The 9,353-nt window shown below is 40.9% G+C and overlaps 1 long non-coding RNA gene across 1 annotated transcript; it reads left to right on the plus strand.

Moving 5' to 3' along the window:
- The first annotated feature begins 1,612 nt into the window (after positions 1-1,612).
- Positions 1,613-9,094, plus strand: LOC146209613 (uncharacterized). The gene is made up of 3 exons (XR_014703461.1): positions 1,613-1,830; positions 3,775-3,924; positions 8,767-9,094. It is a non-coding gene; the product is annotated as an uncharacterized LOC146209613 (long non-coding RNA).
- The last annotated feature ends 259 nt before the right edge of the window (positions 9,095-9,353 follow it).

Consider the following 9,353-nt stretch of genomic DNA (forward strand, 5'->3'; position numbering starts at 1 on the left):
ACTGTTTAATGAGGCAGTTTTCCATGCCCTTTCCAATTCTTTCATTCTACTAAAATGATTTGGAATACGTTGCTTGCTCATTGAACGTTATCGTATTTTTGTGCAATCCGAGTTAAGGTGAAGGTGACTGCGAAAAACGTCTGTGTGTTGCCTGATGCCACAGCACATCAGGACCTCGACGCGCACAAAATTGATTCTGAATCATTCATTGCTGTGTCTGTCACCATCGATTTGCGAATTCGAGACAAAACATGAGCGAAGAAATATTGTTACAGCTGAAGAATGATGAGGACGAAGTGGCGCGCTCGTTTGTGGAGGATTAAGAAAAAGAAGTGAGTCGAATGGGCGGCCCTCGTAGCCTGGCTCCTTGGCTGTTCCTCAATGTATATATCTTGAATCCTTTTTTGTAAATATATTTCTCCCTGTTACAAAATTATATGCCAAAATTTAAAAACCTTGAACAATTCACAAATTCCGTAGAATGTTCAGAACAGTGCGGTGCGCTATAATTGGACAAAGGCTTTATCGATGTGGCCATAATTACTTGCGCAACAAAATTATGCAAGGTGTTTTAATGGTTTTGAAAGCTGAGGTAGTGTAGAATAGGTGGAAAAAGTTTAAACAATGTGAAAATTGTTTTTGTTTTCATAAAAATTTTCAATGTTCGCTGTTTTCTGTAAATTAGCGCGATCGTATCTCTGTATCCAAATGTCATAAAAATATGAGCTTTAGCTGTTTGCGGATAATTATGCTGAGAACATATTCTCGAATTATTGCTGCTCTACCATGAACCTTTTCTGAAATAAAGGCCTGCAAATTAGGAAAATTTCCGTTTCCTGGGCCGATGTTGAGAATTTTTATAAAAACATCTACTCATACCCGAAAAGCGAACATTAACTGAATACAAATAAAAACATGTATATATTTAGTCGGATAATTTTGAGCTAGCTAACTTGAGGATAATTTGTATAATCTATAACCAAAGTTGGCCAGAATAGAAGAGAAGCTCGGAACTCCGCCTCTTTGACATTATTAATCTGTCATCACGCAACAATATATAATATTTTGAAGTAAATATAAAAGGTCGAACGACCATCCTTTGTTCGATCATAGGTGGCGAAAGGGAGGGGATGCGCGCATTTGTCGATGCACTAACTGTATGGATTTACGCAAGAATGTGGATGGTAGATGGGGAGGCTTTCTATTTTTTTAGAAAATGTTATGTCCGTGGTTGGCTTGAAGAAACAATGCGTTTGCGAACACACAAAACAAAACTATTTATTAGAACTCGACTCGATCGGTGCGCGCTGGCGGCCGCTCATCGGCACGGTCCGAAGTCACGGCTGGCCGGTGCAAGCAGAAGAGGGCTGGGTAAAGGAGGAATGGAATGTTGAGAGGGTCGTTGGTCCTTCGTTCCCACGCGCAGCCCTTGCGAACACAACACCGTGGCGGGAATCGCGCGCTGGTTGAGCGGGTCGTTGTTCCCCCTCGCCTACGCGTCTACGTGCAAGACACAACAGACAGCATCCCCAGCTGCGCTGCTCTGCGGCCTCCTCCCTCCCGAAGCGTCCATTTCAGAGCTTGTTGGAGACGCTACAAGACTTCTGACAGCTTCTTAAACCTTTCTTTAATTTCTTCCCTCATTAATTTTCTTTTTCATTGTGCTGTGCATAATTTTCTCTTGCGCCTATACATGTCCATGTGCTCCGGTTTGTGCTTACTACATATCAGTGAATAGCTGAGCTGTGAAATGTCGCCGGAGTACGGATTACAGCAACGGCGGGATACCATCGGCATTATCGGACTCAGTGAACGCCGTCATCTTAGACCGTGAGTATATATCTTTGCAGCATGCCATTGCTTCATAATTGGTTCTATATAATGTCCTACCAGTCCCAAATGTTCGCTTTCCGTATTCTCCTCGAAACAACTGCGTGAAGCATGACTTCAAGAACTAAGCGAATTTTCGTCCGGGTTACATGCAAGCAAGTGCGTGGACTTATTTGCTGGCTGCGATATGAATAGCGTTTGCGCTGAAAATAGAGGAGCCGTGCGTAACAGGTGTGTATGCCACCAACACGTGACAGAACACTGCAGGCAGCCATTTGCGCAGTTTTTTGACTGTGCAGCGCGCCGCAATCAATTATAAACCAGATACTATGTCCCCGGCTTTGTACATATATTTTTGACAGCCTCTCTCCTGCGCGCAGAAAGCCATGTTCACACAGTTTTTGGATTTTGTTAAGAGTTAAGGGCAGTTTTTTGTTTTCAGATGTACAGACGAAGTTTTGAAAACTGTTCGTGCCGTCTGTGCAAGCGAATTTTACAGTGGGGCAGACATGTGCATGATGCCGCTTGATGATTAGGCTATAATTAAGTCATAATGAACCTCCACTTTTATAATGGTTAATATCATATTGAGGAATTGAAAGCCGTGAACAGCGCAAGTGAGCCCCTTTTCAAAATTTTCTTAATCGACGCCCCCTTCTGATTGAGGAATTGAAAGCCGTGAACAGCGCAAGTGAGCCCCTTTTCAAAATTTTCTTAATCGACGCCCCCTTCTGAGCCCGCGCCTTCAGGTGAGGGCGTTATCAGAAAGCGGCGACAATAGGAGAGCGATTTCGCAGACGCGCTTCGAAGGCGGGGGAAAATAACAATATAAGCAAAAAGGCACATCAGCCGTGTATGCACTGCGTCCCTGTCACTGCAAAGTAAACAACGTGCACGCGGGACACATTGTACAAAACATTGACGGCCGGTATGAGGCAACCATATCGTCCGAAATATATTGCTCGCGAAGCGCTCGATCACGGCGCGCACTTTCAGGCGAAATGGGACAGGCCGTCAGGTCCGCCTGTTCGGCAATTACAGCTCTTTGTACCTCACGTACCGTACCGTATGCATGACGTGCACGCCATAGCCATCGTGCAAGAATGTTGAAACCGAAGCAGCGATCCACGTATTCTATTTCTATAGGAAATCATTTGGAAGTAGAAAAGAGCAACTTAATATGATGTGCATGGTTCTTTAATGAACGATGTGTATAAATGGACGGTTGAATAGTTACAGTAATGGAGTGTTCCGCTAGAATTTTTTACGGCCGTGGCCGCAATAAACATTACTCATATTGCTCTTAGCTTTAAGCTCTGGCATTGATAAGCCTATCTAAAGAACCGACTGGCAGTGACAGGTTGTTTACAGCTGTTGATCAAAAGGTAGGCCATCATGCTATTATTGCAGGCATATTTGCTTCTTTTTGTACCTCTGTTTACTAAAACCTAATTTTGTTCCCCATTCCTAGGGACGCTGCACCTCTTACAACACTCACTGTTCAGTCGCTTTTATTCAAGGTACAAAAAGGAGGAAATGCGCATGCACACATAGGATAGCCTGTCTTTCCGTTAACAGCTGCAAATAACACGCCACTGCTCCTCGGTACCTTGGATGAAGTTTTCAATGGGGTTACCTGAGATGCCTAGCAATTGCTGTAATATTTATACCAATCACTGCAGTGAAAAAGGAAGGTAACACTGCATCACTTTAACTGCTGCATGCACCTATAAACTTGCCTAATTTATTGCCTATTCTTATAGACGCAGGACATCTTGCCATAGGCTTTGTTCAGTAAGCAACCGTCTTTCATTCCTTCAATTTCTATCTCTCCACCACTTTCTTGTTGCTCTGGGTGTGAGCATTTGATTTCATTGTTCAAATCATATTGTTTTATCATGTGTGAATGATTTAGCCTGCACATACATGCTTTCATTTTTTTAGATGCGCATCGGGAGCGTTTTCTACGTAGAAATGGATCGATTGAGTTGTATCACTGGTGCGAAAACCGACAACCACCAGAAGATATGTGTCCTGTGGTTGGAAGGGCAATAAAGAAGAAGAAAATCAGCGGAAAAGTCTGCCTAAAAAAAGGTAGCACTGCATCACTGTAACTGCTGCATGCACCTTTAAATATGCCTTATTTTTATTGCCTATTCTTATAGACGGTGGACCTCTTGCTATTGGCTTTTTGCAGAAAGCAACCGCCTTTCATTGCTTCAATTCCTATCTCTCCACCACTTTTTGTTACTTCGAGTGTGATCCTTTGATTTTATTGTTCAAATCATATTAATAAATCGCCGGTGAATGATTTCGCCTACACATACATGCCTTCATTTTTTTTAGGTGCGCATCGAGAGTGTTTCCTACGTATAAATGGATCGATTAAGTTGTATCACTGGTGCGAAAACCAACAGTTCGGTACCCCCAGAAGATTTGTGTCCTGTGGGTGGCAGGGGTATAAAGAAGAGGATAATCAGTGGAAAAGCCTGCCTAAAAACTTACAAAGATGGCGCAAAAGCGAAATGCTGATCAGGGTTAGAGTCTGATTACTTCTGTTATCCCATTTCACTTGCTAGGTGATGTGACATATATGAAGCACCTTAGTATAATTTGTGCTATACTCACTGAAAATTGTGTAGACATTAACTTTTTTCTCGTTCAATTATTTTGAGTGACGCACGAATTGGAATAAAACGAAGTCATCCACACATCTAATGCCCATAGACATTAGATGCGTGGATGAGCTCATTAATTGTGTTCCTATGTGAGCATGCAATAGTTTGTCGAATATATTAATATGTTAAAAGTTGATTTTTTTACTGTTAACCGGAGTAATACATATGCTCCATATCATAGCATTATTCGCCTGTAGTTTGTATCTGCTCTTTCCTAAACTGTATTCTACAAAGTATACGTGTGTCATCTCGTACGTCTATTTAACTAGCGAACAATTTGCAATCGAATCCCTTTTGTGGTGTTGTTTCAGCTACAAATAATGTATGACAGTTGTGACAATATAGGTAGCTTTAGGTATAACATATAGCGTGAAAATCTTTAATATATGCGATGATATTTTTATTCACCGCATTGGCTAAACCAGCCTGTTTGAAGAGACGAAATGAAAACAAATATGGATGTCTTCGGACAGGAACAGTAATCGTGGTGCCATGACCATATTTTTTAATTAAATTTTCATATGTCGTGGGCTAATGTCTCGACACAAAGGAATGACCCTTAGGTTTGCCAGATGCGGCGTAGTATTCTCGAAAAAAAAACGCCTATCACTAAAGCTAGAAAACGCCGTTTTTGTCGTTTCAAAAAGTTGCACGTTTGGAGGCCGGCTGGTTGCGTAAAATTTTGTCATCCACTATTTTTTACTCACCGCATTTGGGTAACGTTTACTTGTATAAGAAGTATTAAAAGTTTGTTTCATTGATGCAGTTGATTTAGTAAAAAATCGCAAACTTTGCTTCAAGAACAACGGGCTACAAAAATGTTAACGTTCAACCTTACATACTGGCGTGACGCGTTGCGTTGTTTGCACTAAAACATTCTGTGTTTATTACGCAGGTCATATTGTTAATTTAAGGCAGAATTTGGAGCTCTAAGCTGCTATGTGTGTTCTCTGTAACGCCACCAAAAGTATTATGCTGGAAAGTGATTTGCTTGTGATTGTAATTATAAAAATTACACATTGAAAAATCATCTTCAAAAATATAGTATTGTTAGTGGTGGTCAAAGCTGAGAAATGGAATAATATATTAATAACCTAGATTGAATACTATTGCACCTAGCAATAAAAAAGAATGCAGGACAGAGAAAAAGTTCAGCCTTCACTTGCGTTCTGCCATGAAATTGAAAGAAATAGTGAATCAATACCATTTTAAGCTATATTAAGTATTTGTCCCAGAAGCAGAAAAAGGGTGTTTAAACGCTGACAAGGTTTTAAATTTTACTTAAGGTAAAATGTAACTAAATTCAGCAAATAATAAATTGAAGTTTTGATGCCTACTCCATAAGGGGGAGCCATATAAGCACATCTATAGAACAAAAACAAGCATTTTTATATTTCTAATATTACATTTTGCAGAATTCAATATATTTACTGACTCAAATTAACAAAGTACTTTACATTGTTCCCACAGATTTTGATAAAAATTGATGTTGCGGCCGTTTCTTCAATTCTAATCAGTTTTCCTTATTTTACCATTTTCTTACTTTTGTCCCATTTCAAAATAATATGCAGATACACACACAAATCTAGAGCTTCAAATTTTTTCAGAAATAAAGAATGGAACCTAGATAATCTAGAGAAATAGTTTCTGTGCCAAGATATTCGGATCTTGCAAGAATGCAGGCTGAGTTTGGCCATTATCAGCACAAGCACTCGGTTTAATATTTAATGTTATATTTTTAAATAGTATAACGCAACACTTTTTAGTCCGTGATATTTTTGAGGTACTGAAGATTTTTGAGAGGGATTTGAATGAAAATCGAAGATGATCTTTTTTTAATTGCAGCAAATTGGCCCTTTACTGCTGTTTTCGAATTCTGAGCAATTTTGATGCGTTGTGGAGAACACACCTAGTGGTCTGGAGCTCCAGATACTGCCTGGAATTAAGAACATGCGTCAGGAAGTGAAAACATATTTAGTGCAACCAACCTAATGCATCATATGCCAGTACATAAGGTTAAAAATGAATATTTTTGCAGCGTATCGCTCCTGAAGAAAAGTTTGCGATTTTTTAATAGCTCAACTGCAAAAACAAAATAGGTTTCTAATAGTGTTTGTAAATATAAAACCTGCATATATTTAGTGAGTAAAAAAGAGTAGATGACAAAATCATGGTATCCAAACTTGCAACATTTTGAAATGGCAAAAACAGCGTTTTCTACCTCTAGAGATATACCATACAATTGTTTTTTTTCGAGGAAACTACGCGTATCTTGAAAACTAAGGTTAATTCTTTTGTGTCTAGATATTTGCCCACCACATATAAGAATTTCATTGGAAACGAAAGGTGGCCATGGGACCTCGATTATGTTTCTTATCTAAGGCACCCATAATACGCTGTGAGAAAGCCAATATAAAGGGCTTTTTTTAATATTCCATATTTCGAACGGTTGTGCCATCTAAGAAAATTTGAAAGCTAGGCACACCTTAGGTGTCGCCAGCCTTCACTTTCTGTTACTGCTGCATTTGCTAAGCTGAATTAATGCGTTGAGTACTTCATTTTAGCCACGAATATAGCGCTATTACGTGTCAATTTTAAAGAAAGGCCGCAGTGACGCGATTCCTGTAGAATTTGTAAGTGAAATCTGTAAACCTTACAAATCTACCCATATATATGATCTCTTGCAGGTTTTATTCCAGCTACATTACACCTGCTGCGCCCCATAGCTTGAGCCAAGGGTTATAAATAAACCATTAGAAACAGACGATGGAAACCGGAGGTGCATTGCTGGCAGCCACTTAGGACAGCGCAGAAAATTTTTATTTTGTACGTAGGGAAGTGAGGTTATTCGCTTCAAGTACTAAATATTCACTTTAGACAATAAATAGGACTTACAGAGTCGGTGAGCACGTTCGGAAACCCCTGTTTCAATATTTGCGGTTAGAAACCTCATGTGTACCTTTTTTTCCAGCTGCAGATAAATTCCGGGTTATGTAGATACCGAAACCGTTACCAGCCCATTCGCGCACCTCAATTGTGCTGCTCACAACATGATTTTGAGCGGACCAAACAACCTGCCGCTATGATTGCTAGCCCCATGCATGAGTAAGGGTGATATGCTGGCGATGGTTGCTTCGCGTCGGCCCTTTGGCGCACATGAAGGCTCGAGTTACAATGAGCGCGCCGAACTTTGCAATGCGGATGACTACAAAGCGGTAAGGATATAAATGAGTTTAACAGTATTTTTCAGCTGTAAAATACAAATACAGTTTTGTTGGACGATGTGCTGGCGCGGACGAAGAAACCATAGGCAACTTGTAGGTCTAACGCTACACAAGGCTGTCGAGCCAAGCCAAGTCCTCAATTGTATTGTCCGGGAATCAGATTTCTGTATTTTCGTGGTTTCCTATTGTATCTGGCGTTCAAAATGCAGACGTGAGGGTTCTTTATCACAAAAAATCAAACGTGGTTTGTGCCGGTACTCTTCAAAGTAGCAACACCATTTATTGTGTAAGTCATTAATCAGTAATTTAGGTAAATAATGTCAATTAATAATTCCAAACAAAACCTTTTCTGTGGCGCTCAAGGTAGCTTCCAGCAATATATATCTGGTTTCCTTTGCCTGCCTCCGAAATGTTTTTTTTATCCCTTGGATCAAATTTGCTTGGACAAGCAGTATATGTGTAAAAATGGTGCACCTGTGAGCTACCCGTTTAAGTGAGCTCCCGTTTAAGTGAACTACCCACAAAACCAGTCAAAAGCGTATATCAGCTAACCAGCGGCCAGTGCAACAGTCGTGGGCTTAGATCGCTTGTGTATATTATATCTAGCCATTTAAAAAAAAATGCAAATGGTCGCCGAACATTCTCTTGGTAACGATATTTAGTATAAACTGTTTGCACATCGCAGAAAGCGTAGGAGCGCCAAAAAACTAGCGCGCAAGTCATATGCGGAGACAGCCGACAATCAAGCACTAATTCATAGTGTGGGATGAAACACTGGCTGTCTCAGCCGTATTGCTGTGGAGGCGATCAAAATGCAACAGGGCACATGCTATGCAATGTATGTGCGTCTTTCATCCTAATAAACCCAAGGTAGCTGAAACTAATCTGGAACTCATCAGTATAGTGTTTCTCATTGACCATGAATTTCGGTACATGAATCCTGGAATTTTCTACATCTTCCTAAAATAATGCGTGCGATTTTATATGCCTCGTAATAGTGTTGTAAATTTTGTTTCCTCATTGTTTTTGTGCAGGTGCCATTTGCGAAAAAGTTGGGGTGGACGATTTGGAGGCACACGCATTTATTCGCAGGTGGCTGCCTGGTTCCTGTGACAGGGGGGGGTGGAAGAAAAAGGCGTTATGCTGAAACCTCCCCTGGCGAACCAGGCATGCCACCTGTGAATGCAATTGCAGGGTCAGCCCCCTCACTACGCCTATGAGTGTGCCCTCCAGCTCCCTGGCCCCTTCCACTTCCCGAGAGCCCGCCCTGCCCTGACCAACCCTGCCACTGCCCCGCTAACTGCTGCTGTGTGGGCCCTCAGCGCTGGCTAGTAACAACTGCCGTCTATAGTAACAATTGCAATAAATATTATCTTTTTGTGAACCATGCCCTTGTTTGTGGATATCTAGTGGTTGCTCATGAGCGACAATTTGAATTATTATGGCCACTCCTATTTGAAAGGCCATTATTGTCCCAGCAAGTTCGATGTGCTGTCACGAATATGGCTAGAATGAAAAAGGCTGCATTTTATGGCCTGCACAGGCAGTGCCACAAAATGTGTAATCTTGACATCATCAATGGTACATGAATGGAGTAGCCGGTGTACCCATAAACCATTGG

This window comes from Amblyomma maculatum, chromosome 1 (assembly GCF_055883805.1).
Source record: "Amblyomma maculatum isolate TAMU_Amacu chromosome 1, ASM5588380v1, whole genome shotgun sequence".
In the NCBI taxonomy this organism is placed as follows: domain Eukaryota; kingdom Metazoa; phylum Arthropoda; class Arachnida; order Ixodida; family Ixodidae; genus Amblyomma; species Amblyomma maculatum.